The sequence below is a fragment of the Antechinus flavipes genome, chromosome 2 (genome assembly GCF_016432865.1).
Source record: "Antechinus flavipes isolate AdamAnt ecotype Samford, QLD, Australia chromosome 2, AdamAnt_v2, whole genome shotgun sequence".
Lineage (NCBI taxonomy): Eukaryota > Metazoa > Chordata > Mammalia > Dasyuromorphia > Dasyuridae > Antechinus > Antechinus flavipes.
In genome coordinates, this window is record NC_067399.1 from 366,940,248 (window position 1) to 366,962,802 (window position 22,555).

Here is a 22,555-nt window from a genome sequence, read left to right on the forward strand (position 1 = left end):
GGATTTTATTGTTAAAGATACTAGAGAGGTTTGCCATTTCCTTCTCCGGTTCATTTTGTAGATGAGGAAACTGAGGCACACAAGATTAAATGACTTGCCCAGAGTCATATAGTTAATAAGAATCTTAAACCAAATACTGACTCTAGGCTCAGAATTCTATCCACTGTACTACATAGCTACCCTAACTTATACTTCTGTACATATTTTGAAATATTGAATATAAAAGGAATGGATAATCAATCAGTTAACAAACATTTATTAAGAACCTGCTCTGTGTCAGGCACTGTACTACAGAGAAAGGCAAAAGATATTTTTCTGCTCTCATGAGTTCACAGTTTTATACATATATGTGTATATACACTCTTACATAAAAGTAGACATATATCCAAGTGTATATATCTAGAAATACATATACATGTATGTGTATATTTGTGTGTATATATGTGTGATACATTGAGGAAAATCTCAGACAAAGGTATTAGCATTAAGGTGGATCAGAAAGCGCTTTTTGTAAAAGGGAGAATTTTAGTTGAGATTGAAGGAAACCAGGGAAGCCAGAAACAGAGATGAGGAAAGAGAGCATTCCAGGCCTAGGGGGATGGGCAATAGAAATGCTCAGAGTCAAATCCAGAACTCATAGTTTTGAAAACAAATGTAAAAAATTGTTTTATATGTAATTGGGGAAAATGTTAAATATTGATTAAAAAATAAAAATGCTCAGTTAGAAGACAGAGAGCCTTGTGTAATGAATAACAAGGAAGAGTGGCACTAGATTGCACAGTGGATAGAGCACCTGCCCTGGAGTCAGGAGGATCTGAGTTCAAATCTGACCTCTAATATTTACCAGCTATGTGATTCTGGACAAGTCACTTAACCCCAATTGCTCCTACCCCCCCCCAAAAAAAAAAAAAAAAAAAAAAAAACAAGGAAGCCAGTGACACACTGGGTTAGAAAGTATGTGAGGATAAGGTATAAGGACTGAAAAGGTAGAAGGGTCAGGTTTTGAAGTACTTTGAATGTCAAAGAGAGGATTTTGTATTCAGTGTTGGAGATAACAGGGAACCACTTGAGTTTATTGAATAGAATAATGACTTATTCTTTATCAGACTTATGCTTTAGGAAGTTCACTCTGACAGTTGAGTTGAGGAAGGATTGAAGTGAGGAGAGAATTAGGCAGGAAGACCAATGTGGAAACTATTGCAATAGTCTAGATGTGGGGAGGAAGAGGGCAAGGTGGTAGAAGGGTCAGAGGAGAGAAGGGGACACATATGAGAATGGAAACAACTGAATTTGGCACCTGGTTGGGTATAGGAAAGAGAATAAGGAGTTGAGAGTGACAGGTTGTGAGCCCAACTAACAAGGAGAATAGTGGTACCCTCAACAGTCATAGAGAAATCTGAGAGAGAAATTTGAGGGGAAATTAAATTAGTTCCATTTTAGACATATCAGGTTTAAGATGTCTTTGAAATATCCATTTCAAAATGTGCAATAAGCAGTTGAACATGTAAAACTGGAGGTCAGAAAAGTTAAGGCTGGAATGGCCTGGAATTCATCAGCATAGAGATGATCATTGAGCTCATGGGAGCATGGGAACACCTGGGAGCAAAATAGTCTGAAAGGAGAAAAGAACTCAGGACAGAGCTCATGGTTAACAGGTAACCCAGACAAAAATCCATCAGAGGCTGAGAAAGACATTCAGAGAGTTAGGAGAAGAAACTGGAATGGGAATAATCACAGAAACCTACTGAAAAGAGAGTCCTGGGGAGAAGAGAGTGATAAGGACTGAGAAAATGCCATCACATATGACAATTAAGAGAACATTGGTAAATAAAGAGAGAAGTGGTTAAAATGGTGCGGTCAGAAGTCAGATTGTACAAAAAAGAGAATTAGAGGAATGGAGGCATCTGTAGATGACTTTCTTAGGGAGGTTAACCACAAAAGGGAGCAGAGATTCTAGTGGTTAGCGAACAAGGATGGACAGGTCAGGTGAGCTCATGACTACTCATTTAGAGGAGGGAGATCAGATCCTAAAGTTTTCAGCTCATTTAATTGGGGAAAATGAACCAATGGAGTGGACAGCACTGTCAAAGAGTTCTAAGCATTCATCAGAAGGAAGCTTCTCAGGCACTGATTCTTTCTATTCAGACCAGGTCTATCTGGTAAAGATCACAAAAATAAAAGCTCTGGGTTTTCATTACTGCTTTCACTTGTAAATAGCCTACACAATCACTATTCACTGCTAAACCAAGAGATTTTTTTTGGGGGGGGGTGCTTTTTCTTGGGGGAAGGTATAAGTATCTTGCCCAGGGTCACACAGCTAAGAAGTGTTAAGTGTCTGAAGCTGGATTTAAACTCCAAGACTATAAACTAAGCTAAACTCCATAAGCTAAGGGTTTTGTCATTTTAAATTATCAGACTTGCTCGCACAAATACCACACATACACCCAGACTTGGTTATTACAAACACCTGCTTGAGAGCTGATGACTGTCCCTTACCCCATTTTATTTTCCAGCACTTTCTTGACACAGCTAATTTGTATGGCCTGGCTCAATGGCCCTAGAGAAAGATAGGAAATAGATGGCAGAGAAGGAAGCTCATCATTCTATGGAAAATGTTAAGCAAATAGGAAATATCCTGGGCAGCTAAGTAGTGCAGTGGATAGAGTGCCAGACCTGGAGTTAGAAAGACATCTTCCTAATTTCAAATCTGGTCTCAGACACCTTAGCTGTGTGACCCTGAACAAGTCACTTAATCCTGTTTGCCTTAGTTTTCTCATCTATAAAATGAGCTGGAGAAAGAAATAGCAAACCACTCCAGTATCTTTGCCATGAAAAAATTGTATCACAGAGTCAGGCAAGTCGAAATAACCAAACAAAAAAGGAAGCAACCCAGACATGAGGTGGACAAATGGGGAACATATAAACAATTCATTATAACTCAAGATACTCACTTGGGCAGCAAAAGTAGAAGGCAGCCTAAAATCCATTAAAAGAATAAAAAGAGTAAATAGCCTGGAGCTATTCTGCCCTTCTCCCAAGATCTCTGTTCTAATACTATCATCCCTTATTCCTGATTCAGCTCTGGAAGAACTGGTGTGACCTCTATAGGAGAAAGAATAATGATTACAATACAAATATCAAGAAAAACAATAACCAGGACTCCCCTCCCCAAGGAGATGAAGGATTTATAATACTGTAGACCTTTTCTAATCCAGATGCTTAGAAGTTAGCAACATTTCTTAAGAGAAAGAGAAATTGCATTTCTGCAAGGCAAGTCAAATAGCTGCAATTCCAATAGACTTGGAATAGCAAATGCCAATCATATCCAGAGCGACAACTATGGACACTGAATGTGGATCAAAGCCTAGTATTTTCATTTTTTTGTTTTTTTTTTTCTTTTTCATAGTTTTTCCTTCTTTGGTCTGATTTTTCTTATACATGACAAATGTGTAAGTATGTTTAAAAGGATTATACATATTTAACTTATATCAGATTACTTGCTATCTTGGGGAGGGGGGAGATAAGGGAAAGAGGGAGAAAGAAAAAGTTTTATAAAAATGAATGTTGAAAACTATCTTTATATGTATTTGGAAAAATAAAATACTATTTTAAAATTCCCAAAATTGGAAATCCCAGAGTTTAGGAAAAAATATATAGGGAATCAGTGAACAAGAAAAGACAAAGCTGAAGAGAACAGTCAGGAAGGAAATCTACAATACTGAGCAATGAAGAATCAAAGCTAAAGTTGTAAACCATAAGGAAGAGAAATCATTATTATGACCCAGAGAAGGTCATGCTGCAGCCCCTGCTCTGGGATCAATCCTGTGAGTCATAAGAATAGTATTAGTGTCTTGTGGGTAGAGAGAAAAGTGGACACTCACATTCCTAGAAGGTATAAATGTACTCAATAATAGCTTAGATATGAATCCTTCTATGTTTTTGCTGTGAAAAAAAAATCATTCTGTATTTGCATTATGAGACTGAGTGCTTTTATGGAGAAATTGTAGAACACCAAATACTGATATTCCCAGGAAATACCTTGGTGGGAATAGATAAACCAAAGAAGTCAGAAATCCCCAAGTGATAAGGTTGCTTTTGTGAGAAAGAAGTCTCTCATAGAGGGACTAAACAAGCATTAGAATGAGAAATTTCTACTATTTCCTGTATTTGATGGTGTCTCCTTTCCATTTCCCTCTCAGAAGCAAAGGCAAGTTAAGTAAAAGGAGGATGTATGTTTGAGCTTAAAATGATCAAGAAAATGTTCACTATTGTTCTTATTAGTGGGTTATTAAAACATGTCTAGTTTGCACATCCTGCTCCAAATCAAATTACAGACCAGCCAGCATAAGTAAAGAGTTCTATTATTTAGTCATTCAGTTCTTGATAACACAAAGAATTATAGCATCTAGCGCTAGAAGGAGATGTTAGGATAATAATATCATAGACCCCATATATTTAGAGTTGGAAGGGACCCTATAATTCATCCAACCCTCTTATTTTTTGTTGTTGGTTTTTTCAATAGCATTATATTTTTCTAATTACAGGTAAGGATAATTTTTTAACATTTGTTCTTGTAAGATTTTGAGTTTCAAATTTTTCTTCCTCCCTCCCTTACCTTCCATCTCCCCAAGAAAGCAGCATTCTGATAAAGCTAGCCCTCTTACTTTACAGATGAGGAGCCTAATCACTTCTCCAGGAAAATTAAGTGACTAGTCCAACATCATACAGAAAATTGGTAGAAGTAGGTCCTGATTTCATAGAGGTCTTTCCACTGAACGGTGCTGCCTCTTCAAGAATTAGCAGCAAACTTAGTTGCATAGAACAAGTATTTAATAAATGTTGAGTTGAAAAAATATATTCAGACCTTTTCTGGACTTTGTGGAAATGTCAGCAAAGACAGTCAGAAAGCTTGTGATCTTATTAGGAAAATAATATAGATACAATGACTATGTACCAAGGAAAAAAAGTTATTTCATAAAATAGTAATAAAGGTATACGTGCTCCAGGAAGTCAGGATGGAGAGAAATCAGCATCATCAGTGAAGGCTTCATGTAGAGGGTAGAGGTTAAGTTCTGCCACCCCTCCCCCTTCAGAAACAATCTTCCAAACTGTTTTTCTTTCTATAGAGGGCAGTCATCCAGTTGAGTAAACATGGTGTTATTCTCAACTGCTCAAGTCTTGGTTCTACCTCTACTTCTAGTATTCATTCCCTTCTCTTCTCTCATAAAACAACTTTTGTCCATGTCCTCATCACCTCTGCCCCAGATGATTAAAAAAGCTTCCTAATTATTCTCCTTATCTCAGGTCTCTCCTCACTCTAGCCCATTCTCTGCAACAAATGATTTTCCTTAAGGGCAGGTCTAACTATCACTTCCCTACTCAATAAATTTCAGTGGTTTCATATCACTTCCCAAGGCTCAAATAGAAAATCCTGATTTTCTTCTTCTCTGACTATTGCTTCTATGCCTCTTTTGCTGATATTCCTCCAGATCACACCTTCTAATTGTAAATGTCCCTCAGGATTCTGTCCTGTGCCCTGTTCATTTTTTCCTCTATTATTATTTGAATTGGTGATCTTATCAGTTCCCTTGGATTTAATTACCATCTCTACACCATGATTCTCAAATCTACCTAGCCTGCCCCACTCTCTGTTGACCTTTAATCTCTCATCTTCAATTGTCTTTCAGACATCTGCAACTGGGTTCCAGTAGATATCTTAAAATGACTGTCCAAAATGGGATTCATTACCTTTTCTCCTAAATCTTCCCTCCCCTATTACCAGAGAAGACAACATCATCTTCCCAGTCCTTCAGCCTCATAACTAGGAGTCATCCTGGATTTCTGTCTGTCTCTTACTTTTCCTATATTCAGTCTTTTGTCAAGAATTGTTGATTGCATCTTTGCAAAGTCTCTCAAATATATTTATTTCTCTTCTTTGCCACAGCCACCACTTTGATGGTAGTCCTCTTCACCTCACACCTTGATTAGTACCAGCCTGGTGTAGCTCTGCTTGTCTCAAGTCTCTGCCCATTCCAATGCATTCTCCGTTCAACCACTAAAGTTATTTTCTTAAAATACAAGTCCAATCGCATTACCCAACTCAGTAACTCCAGTGATTTCCTATTGCCTCCAGGATCCAATATAAAATGTTCTCTTTGGCATTCAAAGTCCTCATAATCTAGTCTCTTCCCACCTTTCCAGTTTTCTCATAAATTATTCCCCAAAACATACTCTGAGTGGCACGGCCTCCTGACTACATTGTCCCCCATGTCTAGAAATGCTCTCCATTCTCCATACTGACCTCCCGGGCTTCTTTTAAGTCCCAACTAAAGTCCTATCTTCTACAGGAAGCCTTTCCCAACCCTTCTTAATACCAGTACCTTCCCTCTGTTAATTATCTCCTTAATATTATTTATATAAAGTTACTATATATATATGGAGAGAGAGAGAGAGAAAGAAAAAGAAAAAAAGAGAAAGAAAAGGAAGAAAAAGAAAGAAAGGAAGGAACGAAGAAAGGAAGGAAGGAAGGAAGGAAGGAAGGAAGGAAGGAAGGAAGGAAGGAAGGAAGGAAGGAAGGAAGGAAGGAAGGAAGGAAAAAAGAGAAAGAAAGAACAAGAAAGAAATAAAGAGAAAGAGAAAGAAAGAGAAAGAACAAGAAAGAAAGAAAGAAAAGGAAAGAAAGAAAGAAAGAAAGAAAGAAAGAAAGAAAGAAAAAGAAAAAAGAGAAAGAAAGAAAGAAAGAAAGAAAAGGAAGAAAAAGAAAGAAAGGAAGGAAGGAAGGAAGGAAGGAAGGAAGGAAGGAAGGAAGGAAGGAAGGAAGGAAGGAAGGAAGGAGAGAGGGAGGGAGGGAGGAAGGAAAGAAGAAAAAAGAGAAAGAAAGAACAAGAAAGAATTTTGTATATATTGCAAGTTGTTGCCCCCATGTTCCTTGAGGGCAGGGACTATCTGTCTCTTTTTAAATCTCCTGCACTTCATACAATCTAGGCCACTAGTAATTTTAACCTTTTTCATGGCACTTCACTTTCCTTTCTTTGAACTAGCTGGGCCCTATGCCTGAAATACATTCCCTGCTCACTTCTTCCTCTTAGAATCTGTTTCCTTCAAGGCTTAATTCAACCTTGTACATTAGCATTTCATGATGCTCACATCCTGACTGCCCCCTAAAATTGAAGGTAATCTAGTCAATGTACATGTTCTCTAATACCAATATCACTTCAGATGTAAGTTCCTACAGGACAAGAAGAATTTCACTTTTATTTATGTGTTCCCAGTACACACAACACAGTGTCTGGCACTAGTAGACAGAAAACAAATTCTTGTTGATTAGTTTGAATCCCAAAAAATGGACAGGACATGTATAGGGCAAAAGTACAATGAATGGGAAAAAACTTGGGCTGGACCTATGAATTAATTTGCCACCTTGAGCAAAGCTCCACCATGAACAAAGCCACAGCCTTGTTGAGGATAGAATGTGGAAACTGCTCTGAGACAGAGAATTCATATTGAAGAAATATGAGTCATTGAGTTGTGCTACACAGGAATTTTAATTTTATTCTGGATGTAATAAAGAGATACTGAAGATTTTAAGGAGGAAAGTAATATAATGGAAGCAGAGTTTTAGGAACACTGATCCTATAAAAACAGTTGATGTATCTATTCTTGTTGCTGCATAGTAAATGCTTAATATTTAATCAAATAAATTAAGTAATGCAAACACCATTTTGGAGAATCCTTGCACAGTAACACTTTTATTTTTCCTTTCTTCCAGTTCTAGAAGAGGGAAAACAGTGATAATGTTTAAAAAAAAAAACTGTTAAGAAACTCTGGCAACCAAATTCCAAGTGGATCTTTCAGGAAATAAGGTTGAGAAAGAGGATGGTGGTAACTATCTTTTGCTCATCCAAACCTTTTTTTCTCATTTTTCTCAGGGCTTCAGTTTCTTTACCTGTTAAATTCGAGAGTTGGATTAGATCACCTCTAAGCTCATCTACTAGCCCTGAATTTTATGATTCTACGAAGAAAGACTAGAGCAGGTTATACTCTAAACCTAACCCACAGCCCTTCCTCATCTTTCCACTAGATGTCCCTGGTTCCTCAGCCACTGGCTGGCACCATGTTTAGCAAGAAACTGAATTAAGAAATAGAAAGAAGGCAAAGGCACCTTAAGTTGGGGAAAAGGCATTCAGCCAGCCCGTGACTGAAATGGAACAGACACTCATTGTACCGAACTGAGGAAAGGATAGGATTTCTTCTGAGCTTTGGAACCTAAAGATGGCTAGTGTAGAGATACAGGTAGAAAGGAGAAATAGGCAATAGGATGCCTATGCCAACTGATGGTATGATTTATGCCTTTAATGGATTCTGTGGGAGTAGTCAGGTGGATGATGAATGAATGTAGTAGTAGTCTGTGGATTGCAGAACATCCTGGAATGGAAAAATTCTTCATTCAGAGACTGGAGGGGAATACTCATTGGAGAATACCTATTCTCACTGGAGACATAAGGAAATGATGGGAAATGATAGCACTCAAAAGTTGCTGCGATTTGCCTATTTGCAGAATAGAGGAGTTGTTGCATTTTTATTCTTTTAAAAACATTTTCTTTTGATAAATACTGGTCAAAGAAGAAATAACATTTATTAAGGGTTTGCTATTTCTCAACTTTGTGTTAAGTGCTAAAGAACAAATACAGAAAAATGAATTTTTTGCTCTCTGAGATCCTTATATTTAATAGGAGGAAGCAGTTTAGAATGGTGGCCAGAGAAGGACACATTGACCAAAAAGTTGTTAGGATGGAGAGTGGGGCCATTGGAGAGCTGATGGCACACTTCTTCCAGGAATAATGGCAGAGCTAATTTGATCGTAGTTCAGAACTGAAGAAAAGGGGAAATGAGAGTAGTAATCAGAGATTTTCTGAGTTAACAATAAGTTCTGGAAAAGCACAAAATACTTTTAGGTTAATTTACATTTATTAACATTTTCTGTAAAACTTTATTAAGTTTATCTAGTCAATAAAACAATAAATAAGCCCTAATATATGAGTGTGAACAAATGTTCACATGAAGATTTTACAAGGGCTCTCCACAGTCAATTGAAGCCAATTGTACATTCAACACTTCCCTGGTAGAAGTGCAGCAATGAGACCAGAAGATGGGCAAGTAAAGCATTACTGAGGTTTGCCTGAAATAGTGGGCCAGGTGAGACAGTCACCAATGGAGGTAGGGTGGGGATCAGAACATACATTCTGGAAATAAAAGGGTTAAAACCTTCAGGTTATATTATAATCTCTGGAATCAAGAACACAGCTCAGGATAGAGAATGAAATGAAACATGAAATTCTCTCAGGTAAAGAGTTCAAGCCAGCCTCTGGGGGCTTTGGAAAGATTTCTATAGATATTTGGGAGAGTAACCTAGATGCGGCTCTCTCCTGGCAGAAAAAGATGAAGTAAAGTATGGTTCTAGAAAGCCAGCTCTATCCAGATCAATGGCTCCATCCCAGGGGGTTTGCAGCTGATAGACACCATATCAGCCAGGTACAAGAATCTTTTTTAAATATCGTAAATTTAAATAGATCAAATAAAACTAAACATAGGCACTGACAGAATCCAAAGTGTTGGAGTCAGGTGCTCAATTCATTTATATTAACTAGTTACTCTATCTACACATTTTCTATCTACCAGATAAAAGGGGTCTAATCTAGCCAGCCTGCATCACCTGGGTATTTTCTTCTGGTCTCATCTCCAGCTCAAGACAAACCCTGGATGTGGCGTGGACAGAAGTCAGGAGGAGAGCCCAGGATATGGATGAGGAAGAAAGATGGCAGTGGGAAGGTGAGGGAAGATCATCTAAGGGACTTCATCTGCCCTGGGCAGCCTATACTGGAAGTAAAAGGTCTTGGGTGAGAAGCGAGAGGATGAGTGAGTTTCCGGTGAACTCTTCACCAAACACCCTGTTTGCTGGCTCAGGCACTAGCAGTTTCAGAAAAAAAAAAAAAAAAAAAAAAAAAAAGCTCTAAATAACATTACCTCTGATTCTATGGGCCAGCTACATTGAGTAGCTCAAAAAAAGAAAAAGAAAGAAAAGAATCCTTTAGAGGAGATCTCACACCCTGAGGTTCTTGTTTCTATCTGACTGAGTAGCACAAATAACGGTTAGTTTTCTGAAAATGGAGCTAAAATACTTATCAATTCTATCAGCTTATCATCATTCTGATCACTGGGGAAATTTTGTCACCCATTTGTCATGTTAAATATATTTTGTTAATGTTTGGCAAAAGACACATAGCAAAAATAGAAATTCCCTCATATTTTTAACTGATTCCCTGGTAAGAAAGACTCCTGTCTCGGCTAGAGACAGGACACAGAGGAATTACGGCTCCTTAGCTAGTGAACAAATCACTAACTTATCTGTTCCTTGGTCTTTTGAGGACTTCTTTGTGAGTCAGGAACAAGTTTTGTGTTTCTACCTGTTCTCTGCTTCTGATATGAAAAAAGTAGCTAAATCTCTTATCTTGATCTTTTTTCTCCACTCAGAACCACAGAGCAAATGACCCAATCGCTTGTTGCTGGTTTTCCACAAACTTTCCCAGATTAACTGATTTCTCAGCAGTCAGGCAAGACCCATGATGAAGCTGCTTGAAATCCCAGAAGTAATTTTTTCTACTTACGACTTCATTTTCTGAGAGCTCTCTCTTTGTTTCCTTCCACTGCCTCCTGTTATGGAAAGTGATTCTCTCATAAATCTGTCAACTCCATCCCCCTCAACCTGCATCTTACACCTTCCCCCCATTCTATCATATGAGGTGATACATACATCAAGAATAAATTTAGCAACGATTTTGGCCTTGTCCACGCCTGTGGAACAAACCCAAGAGCCATCATCACTGACGTCTGAATCTTCTGAGGCTAAATGTATTGCGTGCTGGACTATGACTCATTTAGGGTTCCACTGGCACCCATGGCATTAAGATATCCTGATGAAGAAACAAAGCATGGAGTCCCTCCTGAGCAGGTGGAAATCACCACAAGGAATGGACTAGAGGAAAGGGAAGTTTTGATAATATCACAATAGGATTTATGGAGCTCTACAAACAAATTTTTGTCACCTCTTGCCCTCATGTTTTTCCTTCTTCTGGATTTCTTTCTTCAGATCTTCAGACCTGAATATTAAGAGCTGTAGTCACCAAACTATGTGAAAATGATAGAGATAAAGCTAGGAATTGTGCCCAAGATTTTATTTAATGTTAGAGAGCTCTCAAGAAGAAGCTTAGTCTGCAAATCAAGTCTTTTAAAATACATATGTATATATTATATACATATATGTTAGATAAACATATATATATCACACACCCCCAATTACATGTTAAACACTTTTTAAAACATTTGGGTTTTTTTTTTAAGTTTTGAATTCCAAACTCTCTTTTTCCCTCCTTTCTTCTTTCTCTTCCCCACTCCTTGGGATGGTAAGCAATCAGGTTATACATGTGCAAGAGTAGAAAACATACAAATTAAGTCTTGAGAGAACTGCCTAGAACACTGAAAGATGTAGTAATTTGCCCAGGAATATAAGCCTGTATATATAAGAAGTGAGGCTTGAATTCTGGTTCTCCTTGCTCCAAGACTAAATTTTGACTATGCAAAACAGCTTCCCTCACAAATGAGTGACTTTCTCCTAGGGGAGACCTTCATCTATCTTCCTGCAAACAAATAGTGACCAGGACTGTAACCCATATATTTTATATAATTATAGATCTGGAGCTAGAATATACCTTCTAGTATAATTCCCTTATTTACAAATGAGCAAACTAAGGTCCAGAAAGGTTACAATCACAGAGTGAGCATCAGGTGTTGCATTTAAATCCAGGATTTTTCACATCACTATACACATTTCCTTGTACCACTATGCCTTTTAATGGGCTGCAGTGTAGGGCAGGAAGGAAATAACAAATCTTTTGAAAAAGACAGCTTATCCATATAGTCTTTTGGAATGTATTGTTTCAAAATACAGATTAATGTTCTCTCATCACAGGTCAAAAGCTATTACCATTTTATGTTAGGTCAGGACATGAAACAAAGCAAAAAAAAATCTCTCTTCTTATAAACAAGTACATAGATGTCTACAGAATGAGCCTTGATAGATTTTGGTTATATCCTTCTAAAAAAATACAATCATCTCTGGATCAGGAGAGGGTGTAGGGCTTCCTCTACTAACATAATATCTATGAAGAGCACTGGGTATCCTGGAAAGGGGAGCATCAGTTAGGCCAGTGCTGACTGGACAGAAGCAAGCAATCTATGCTAATAAAATGATTACACTGATGACAATGCAGTGGATTTTGTGGGAGTAGTCTGGTATGGAAAAATTCTTTATCTGGCGACTCCAAGGTATATGCATGGTGCATGGGACATGAAGAGAATATGGGTTGTAGTTCAGTTGTTAGTTGTAAATCCATGGATCATAGTATGTTACTCCGTTCTATCTTCCACTGAAGTCTCGCCCAAGCTCATGTTTGTTGCTTCCATGACACCATTTATTCATCCTATCCTGTGCCATTCTCTTCCCTTTTTATCTTTCCCAATATCAGGGTCTTTTCTAATGAGTCCTGTCCTCTCATTATATGGCCTATTTAAGCTTCAGCTTCAGTATTTGACTTTCCAGCAAATAGCCTGAATTAATCGACTATCGTATATAAAAATCTTTCCATCATTGGCTCCAATGTGTTCAAGTAGAGAATTTATGACAATTCTTTTGTTGTTTGATGGAAAGATTTTTATAGATTTCAGTTGGGGAAATTTGAAAAAAATGAAAACATTAAGTATCCCTCTAAAAGGAAGGCAGTCATTCAAATAAGATTGTTAATGGACTGCTATGTGCCTAGGACTGTGCTATAGATATAAAGAAATGAAAAATAAAAACAGTCTCTGTTCTCAAAGAGCTGACTGCCTAAAAGACAGCCTGGAAACAACTATATACAAATAAGATAGAATATATCAGTGGAACCAGAGGGAAGACATGAAGATTAAGGAACACTGGGAAAGACTTCTTGTGGAAGTAAGACTTAAGCTAGGATCTAAAAGCAGGGAAGCCAGCAGGCAGAGATGAGGAGGGAGGGCATTCCAGGAAACAGGGACAGGCAAAGAATATGCCCAGAATTAGGAGTTGGAGGTCATGTACAATGAACAATAAGGATCTCAGCGGCACTGGATTGTAGAGCATGTGGAGGAAGGGAGAGATAAGAAAATTGGAAAGGCAGAAGGGTTAGGTTATGAAGAACTTTGCATTCCAAATAGGCAAAATTGATTTTCCAAGTAATAGGGAGCCACTAGAGTGAAGGAAGGTGAGGAGATGATGTGGCCCCAACCAGCAGGATATTACAATAGTGCAGAAATGAGGTAATAAGGACCTGAATCAAGGAGGAGAGAATGGGGTATGTACAAGAGATGGTACAAAAGTGGAAACTGGACTGGAAATTGCTGGGAGTTGTAAGCACTGGGAGGATGGTGAAACCTCCAACGGTAATAAGTTGGGAGGATTTGGGAAGAAAAATAATGAATTCAGTTTTGGATAGATTAATTTTTTTTGTTTTTGTTTTTTATTTTATTTTATTTAATAATAACTTTGTATTGACAGAATCCATGCCAGGATAATTTTTATACAACATTATCCCTTGCAATCGCTTATGTTTCGTTTTTTCCCCTTCTTCCCTCCACCCCCCCCCAAGATGGCAAGCAGTCCTATATATGTTAAATATGTTGCAGTATATTGGATAGATTCATGTTAAGATGCTTATGGATTATCCAATTTGAGATATCGAATAGGTAGTTAAAGATGTGAAACTGGAGGTCAGGGAAAAGGTAAGGGTTGGCTAAGTAGATATGAGAATCATCTGCATAAAGATGATCATTGAAACCATGGGAGCTGATGAGATCACCAAGAAAAATAGTATATAGAGAGAAGAGGGCCCAGTGTAGTGTCTTGGGGAAATCCCCATTGCTAACAGGTGTGATGTAGATGAAGATCTAGCAAAGGAAATGAGAAGGAGTGATCAGATAGGTAGGAGGAAAATCAGGAGAGAGGGGTATTCTGAAACCCTATAGGGAAGAGGGTATGAAGGAGGAGAGAGCAACAGTGTCAAAGGTTTCAGAGAATTCAAGAAGAATGAAGATTTTTGGAAAGATCATTGGGCTGGACATTCATTGGCAACTCTGGAGCTAAATTTAACACATGCTAGTTGATTAAGGGAAGAGAAGACATTGGGTCCTTTTCCTAATCAATTTCATTCTTGGGTTCCTTCCTCAATTTCTTCACTTAATTTTTCTTCCTGTTCCCTTCTTCCCATATAGACTTTCCCTTCCTTTCTAGACTCATAGAAAATGATCTTTTTCTATGTTCAAGAAGTAATCTGGTATATGGATAACATCCAAGACTGGAAGTTAAGGGACCTAAGTGCAAAAACTACCACCACTAATTTGGCTAAGTGACTTTGGGCAAGCCATTTTTCATTCTCTTCTCATCTATAAAATAGGGTTTCAAATCTTTACTTTGCCTCTCAGGGTGGTTATGACGATTAAATGTGAGATTGTATCTTATTTTGCAAAGGAGTGCTATTCAAATAGGATCTGGTGGTATTACTCACTAGAGGAAAGACAATATTAAAATCCCTACTTTAAAATTACTGCTGCTTTCATTAACAAAAAGCCCAAGAATAGCACCCCCTTTTTTAAAAGCAAAAAACCCCTGAGAAATAATAAATCAAAGTGAGCTGGTAGGTCTGAAATGTACTCTTTATAGGACCTGCATTGAAAATTCAGTAGCCAGTTTTCTGTGAATATAAGAATATAATTTTTTCATGTTGGAAAAATTAGGGCAATCTGCTTTCATAGCACCAATCTTTAGAAGCTCGGAATCTCATCTTGGTTCAAGAAAGAAAAGATGATAGAAATCCTTTTTTATATAGCTATACTGGTTTGGAGGCCAATCACTGCAGGAATATCTCATTCCTCACAATTACAGAATATCAGAACTAGAAGAGGTCACAGAGATCAGACGATCTGGTCATAGATCTGGAGGGGAAGAACTATAGAAACAACCTAGTTCAACCCTTTTATTTTGCAAATAAGAAAACTAAGGCCTAGAGACGTTATATGTGTGTGTGTGTGTGTGTGTGTGTGTGTGTGTGTGTGTGTATGTATATATATATATATATATATATATATATATATATATATATATATATATTCTTGCGAAATTATGCCATTTCGTGTCAAAGATGAGACTCAAGTCCAGCACTCTATTCTCTACTCCTTATGTTTCCTAATCACCTAAAATGTGTCCATTTCCCAGATGAAGAAACTAAGATTTAGAGACATAGAATTGCCTGTAGTCAAAAAAAATCTCTGCTTTCAGCTTCAGCTTCTCCATCTATCAAATTACTGAGTTGGTCTACTGTTATTCTGAAATCTAGGCTCTCTCATTCCCTACTATACTTTAGCAGATCTCTCATTACAACCAGTTGTCAGGGTTCTGCTTACTCAGTCTCTAAAGTCCAGACATCACTTTTAAGATACTCTTGGACATCATTTGCCAGAATCTTGTATGTGTTCATGGTGTGCACACACACACACACACACACACACACACACACACATCTTGTGAGACTGAGACAGAAATAGTAAGAGACACAGACAAGCAGAGATGAGACAGACAGGACAGGACAGCAGGAGGAGATTGTATTTAGGGAGGTGCCATAAACTCAAAGCTGAGCAAATCATATATAAAGGTCAGATCCTGGGAATTATGTAAAAAAAAAAATCCATATAATCTATTGTTATCTATAGTCAGAATTTAACTCAGACTAAATATGTTCCCTTTTCCAACAACTTTGGTAATGATTTTCTAATGTCTTACCCAAACCCTTTGATCTGTAATTGAACTTCATTCGTTGCCCTATTTTTGATGGAGACTTCACTCATTTTCCAAATTTCTCTCTCCTAAACTAGCAGCATCAATTATATTAATTTTTAAAAGGGACTCGGATTCACTGGCCCTGAAATCTGATCTGAGTGCAAATCCTGCTTCTGATATTCACTGTGGGACCACAAATAAGTTATAAATCTTACTGTGCTTTAGTTTCCTCATCTTTAATATGAGGACAATAATACCTTAAGTTTCTACCTCTCAAGGATATGGTAAAAATTAAATGAGATAAAAATGTATGTAAAGTGCTTTGGAAATGTTGACTCTGTTAGAAATCTTTTTTCTGTTTCTATAAAAAAAAAATTGGAAACAAACTACAAAACAGAAGTTTAAAATCAATGCTTCCTCAGGTGTGATATGGTAGAAAGTGACCTATATTAAAAACTAGGAAATCTAGCTCTAAAATTTTAAGGAAAAAAAAAAAAAAGAGCTCAGCTGAGCTGATGGGGGACAAAAACCTGGGTGACACTAGAAATGTCTCTGGGTTTCAATTGCTTTGATCTGAAAGGCCCAGTACCTGATTGAAATTTTCCCCAAATACCTTAAAAAAGATTGTCTACATCAAATACTAGGAATATTTCCGAATAAACATTAATACGGCACTGCTAAGCAATATTTTGGCACCTAGTATAGTACAGGAGAGAGCTATCAGTGGATAGAGCTAGTTCAGTGGATGGAGTGCTGGGATTGGATAAAAACCTGAATTCAAATATGATTTTAGAACTAAAGTTGAGTGATCCTGAGTAAGTTACTTAATCTCTGTTTACCTTAGCCACTGGAGAAAAAAATATCAAATCATTGCAATATCTTTGTTGGGAAAACTCCATGGAGACTATTGACGTACTGTGGTCCACAGAGTCCCTAAGATTTTGGATGCTATAAACAATGGTGTTCTGCACACATATGGTACTCAACAATTCAATAAATATTAAGCATCTACTATGTCAAAACACTATGCTTAGTGCTGAGAAAGAAAGTCCCTATCCTCAAAAAGTTTTCAATTTAATGGAAGACCCACCATGATCCATAAAGAAATGTGTATAGAAAACAATGAATGCACATGTATAATCAGTTAAAAAAGAAAAAGAAAAAAATCAATGGAAGAAATATGTGAACAAGTATACAAAGCAAGCCACATACAGAAAAAAATAAATTAAAAAAGGGAAAGCATTGGAATAAAGAGGGGTGATGGAAGGCTTCCTGTAGGAGGTGAGATTTTAGTGGGGCCAGAGAGATCAATAGTTGGAACAGAAGAGAGCCATGGTTTGTACTTAGACATGGTTTGAATCTTAAACAACTCATTCCCACCTCTTTAGAACTCCTCAGTACCAGCCCAGAGTCAAGCATGGAGTGTTTGTAGAAGAGCCAGATCATCAATGTCTGATCTGGATGTCAATTGGATAATGCTTGAATGAATGAAGACTGAATGACTCATTCCTGAGATTGCTGATCCCCAAAATCAGTGGTAATTCTAAAGCTGGAGCCCAGGCAGAATCCTTTCAGTGTCAGGGAAAAAGTCCCTGGAAACTGGGACAAATTGGGTGATAGTGTCCATGAATTCTTTTATCTTTTGAGGTGTGAGAGGAAAATCTCATTGGCCCCAGAAGTCTTATGGAGGTGCTCCCTCCATCAGTAAAAAGCATGGCTGAATGCTTTATCAGTCAAACTTTCCTGCTATTACTATGTAGCTTTTCTCAGGAGGTTACATAGTTGCACTGAAACAAATTTTGGACACCTGCGGCCTCCTCTTCCTCCTTTGCAAAGTGAAAAGCTGGTAGCAACCCCAAGCTGAGAAAAAAAGATTAATCTATAGAGCAGAATATGGTGCAATTTCCTACACTGGAACTTTGTTGTTGATTTTTAAAAGGTTTCGTTTTCCTCTTGGTCTGATTTCACAGGAAAATTTTAATTTTTTTCTATGAGACATTGTCTGTCCTGGAAGTGATGGATAATCAGATGGCGATGATTTTTAAAATTACAAAATCACCTTCTTTCCTTTCATTTCAGCAATTTTGAATCTATAAATACAGACACCTCAGATCAGTCACACGGTTAGCTTCTCTTGGTAAATTAATGCTCAACTGTTGCCACTTTGTTGATAGCGATCTGAGAATGGGTCTCACATTCCAACTGATACCAACTTTGTTCTGCCTGTTAACATGTACTAGTGGTGTTGTCCAAGGACAGAGAAGAAACTGCCGAAGCACTGTTAGAGAGATCATCCTCTCTGCGAGCTCTCTCACCACGAAAAAGGTACCTAGGCTATTGTTATCGGGCGTCTGCTCTTATCGGTGTCTGAGTAAAAGACTGGTGATTCTGGTATTAGAAAAATGCAACAGCTGTAGAGAAGACAATGGATACTTCTGGCAATAGAAAACAGTAACAAATAAAAATCTAAAAGTTGCTTTCACCTAGCCAGACTAGTTTTTATTTTTTTTTTAATGTTTTTTAAATAACTGGGGATTCCTATAATTCAAAGATTATTTCTCTGTAATTCAATGACTTTCTTTTCTCTGCTAGTTTCTCTGCTCTGAGATGGAAGTGCTGGACATCTTTGAGGATACAAAGGTAAGAGTACTATATACTGGAGTTAAAGAGTATCCTACAAAGAATCCCATGTAAAGCTACGTAGCAAATGAATTGTGAAAAATCTGCCTTCAGAAAAAAGGTGATATTCTGATCTACTAAATGGGAATGCTGATGTTTATTTTGATTATTTTGGGGAATGAATCAGAGAAAGGATAATAATTTATATCAGACTCAAAGTACTAATAGAACGTACCTGGTATGTTTGTCAATTTGTTCAATTTCTCAGACAAAATTCAATCAATAGAAACAGATAATTATGTTACAGAATAAGAAAACTTTTCCTTTAGCTTAGCAATGGTATGTAATAATCAAAATGTTGACAAATTCTCACTTTTCCTCTATCTTCTCTGGTCATCTAAAATTCATTTGCATCAAGGCTGGCTTGATTAGAGCAATTGGGACTTTTAACTGTCTTAGCAAAACATTTTGAAGACTTTATAGAAAAAAATCTTAAAAACTCATCATCCTAGCAGTGCAAAGTGGTCTCCTTAATCCCTCTTCTTCTATAGTGGGAGGACACAGATTTAGCAGCTGATAGTGAATTTTCTCTGACAAACACTAAAGCTGTATCAATAGTTTTGTGCTCTTCAGTTCCTGTTTTCATGGAAACATGACCAAGACTGAAAGCCCAAAAGTCTCAATTTACTATTGTTTCTTATTTAACTGCTTGTTTTCTATGCATTCCTGAATGATGGGCAGACTATTGAGAGCCCTGAGGCAGGATTGTTTAGGATTAGATAACACCAATGCTGACACTTTATTTTCAACTTTAATTTGAAAGCATTACACAATAATCCCATAACTTGGGCTTGGACTTTTGAGGAACATTTATTTGATTTGATGTCAGATAGGTTGAGTTAAAAATCTGTTTCTGACATTTGTGACCTTGGGGAAAGGCTTACTTTCCTCATCTCAAAATAGAGATAGTTGTATTGCCTACTTCATGAGATTATCGTAAGAAAAATGTTATGTTTTATGATACCAATATCAAGTGATTGCATAGCTCTTGTTTCCATTGGGCTTTTATCAGATCTCAATTGTGTCATGCAAGAGGAAAAAAAACTCGCTAAGACAAGGTCCCTCTACCCATCTTTGGCAGCTGAAAGTTGTTTTATAAGTCTCTTTTCAACAACACTACAAAAAAATTAGTAACAAAATTCTAGAACTTGCCTAATTGAAGACAAGAGCACCCTCTCTGTAGCTTCAAGGCACTGAAGGAGACTGATGTAAATGGTGACAAATACTTGATGTAACCTTCTTTTACATGACAAGGTTGAAAACATATGATGGGAAGTGGCCTGGGCTAGGAAAAAAATTACTTTTTTTTCATCTAAGTTCTGCCATTAACTTGTAGTCTTTAGTGAGTCATTTCACCTTTTTTGTTTCTAAATGAAATCAGTCCTACTAAGGCACAGGGAACATGGCATAACATTTGTAAAGATACTTTGAAAAATGAGCAGTACCTTATAGGAGAACATACTCTCCCATATTGTTCCCAGTAGATATAGGCTGTGGAGGCATAATAATTAGGCCAATTGAAACTTTATCTTGAGTACTAAGAAAAAAAAAATTCTTTGAAGAGATAAAAGTCAGGGGAAAAATAGAGAAGCAAATGTGAGAGACAAAAAGTACCATAACTGAAGGGTAAAAGAATGTTTTAGGATGGTACCATATAATTGTCAGTGTGGAGATGCAACAAGTATGGCAGATAGTGAAGAGACTGCATTCAAGAAAGAAAGCCATAATATCTCTCTGATGGATTATTAGATTTGTACAAATAAGTTATTTTCTAAGGAACTAAAATAAATAACAGTAAAAAAACCAAAAATAGGGGATATATATACATACCTATATATGTGTTTATATATACATACACATATACGTATATGTGTGTGTGTATATATATATATCTATATATCTATATCTATATCTATATATATGCATTTATTTGGTCCACTGTAAAGAGTAAAAACTCTCTTTACTGATATGGATCAGTCAATTGTCTATGACTTAATAGTCTGAGAGATCATTAAGCTGTAACTTAATAGTTTGGAGTGCTACATAGTTAAGCAACTTGTCCATAGTCACATATATCCAAGGAAAGACAAACACAGATCTTCCTGATCCCCAGTCAGCCTTCTTACCACACCATCACCTGTAAACAGTGAGCCAAAGTTAACATCTTAAAAGATTAAGAGAAGCAAAACATTGACTATTGTGCTTGAGCTCGCTTTGCTTAGAACTCTTTTTGTGTGTTCAGCATGCTTCCATTCCAATCCACTGGGAAACTCCTTGTATATCTTAAATACACAATTGGCTTATAAAACTGATACTTTCCAGCATAATGATAATTTGTGCCTCTCATTTCTACCATTAGAAGATTAGCTCTTTTAGAGTAAGAACTATGTCTCCAAGTTTAATTTTGCATTCTTTATCTGGAAAAAGAATCTGACACAATTTTTTTTTAAATGTCAGTGAAACAACTGTAAATTATTTATGATTCTAAGTCTCATAGATATCAGAGTGGCTTCATATAAATTTCTATAGCAAAGGTGTCAAACATGTAGCACATGAGCCACATGCAGTCTCCTAAATTTCCCCATGCTGCCCAAACCAGGTTAAAATGGAATTGGGAAACATTTAACAAAACAAAAATACAATAAAATAAAATGTTAATATATGATTTTCTAAGTCAATATGCAGTTCACAGGGATCCTTATGTGTGATTTAATGGCTCCTGCTTTTGACACTACTGTGTTTATTTTTCAACTATGTATAAGAATTTATTGAGTTTGGTGAGTCCAGACACAGTGGCTGTTAACTCATAACCCCTTCAATATCCCACTCTCGAACCTCAATGTATGATCCTCATCGTTTGGTATAGTCAGTTTGGGAAGCCCTCTTTTTAACAGTCCCTAAGTTGTTGGACATCTTCTAAAATAATTTCAGTGTATTCTTTCTTTCATCCCTGTTTTATTTTTCTTCTTTTAATTGGACTAATTTCTGGAATAAAAAGTTTATTTCAAAGAAAGCAAAATATCTACGGCTGTGTCCAAGAAAGGAAGTTATTTGTAGGAAAAAGTGTTTTTTTTTAATACTCCTAAGTAATAACTTTGAATAATCCAACATATTGAATTTGTGTGTGTGTGTGTGTGTTGTCAAGAATTCCAGTACTCCAAAGTTGTTACCTGAGAAGTCCTCATGTTCTCAGCTGGCCATGGTGAGTAAAATGACTCATGTGGGTGTAATCTCTGGTATAGAGTAACAGGTTATTTGATTTTTATAGAAAGTATTGATTTGCAAAGCACAGTATCTCATCCAATAAAACAAATAGAGAAATGAGTATATAGATTGAACATTTAGTAAATGTTTATTATATGCTAGGCATTGTGCCAACTACTGGGGATACAAAAATTGACAAGAGAGACAGTCCTCTCAAGGAGACAACATATAACTGGGGAACCTTTGGTGATATGACACATAGAGGGCCAAGAAGTAACATGGAGATCTGCATCTTGGTAAAATAAGGCAAAAGCTAACATATCAGCCTAGGAACCTTGGCACAGGCTTGATTACCAATAGGGAAGATGATTATGGTCTGAGTAGAGACGTTAAGTACTTGATGAAATTCTACCTTCTACTAGAAGACTTTCCCAATCTCTCTTAGTTCTAATGCCTTCCCTCAGTTATATTTATCCTGTATGCAGCTTATTCATTTACTAGATGTCTCTAAAATCAGATTATGAGCTGCTTGAGGGCAGTGGCTGTTTATATTTTGCCTTTCTTTGTATCTCCAGTGTTTAACACAGTGCCTGGTTCATAGTAGGCACTTAATAATTGCTTACTGACTTGACTTGAGGATCAAGAAGGTCCTGGAATTCCCTGGAATTCAAAAGAAATAAAATAAGCAAATCATGACTAAATTTGTGAAAAGGTGAATTTAAATCTGAGATCTTAACAATTAGAGCATTTCAAAGAGCATATTTTACTTTG

At 36.9% G+C, this 22,555-nt stretch overlaps 1 protein-coding gene across 1 annotated transcript in view; it reads right to left on the reverse strand.

Annotated features, from left to right (window-relative positions):
* Positions 1 to 21,907: 21,907 nt before the first annotated feature.
* The window catches only part of KIF3A (kinesin family member 3A), a 69,633-nt gene continuing 68,985 nt past the window's right edge, over positions 21,908 to 22,555 (reverse strand). Inside the window, exon 19 of the mRNA XM_051978238.1 lies at positions 21,908 to 22,444. The gene's annotated coding sequence lies outside the window, so the exon portion shown is untranslated. The remainder of the gene's footprint in view (positions 22,445 to 22,555) is intronic.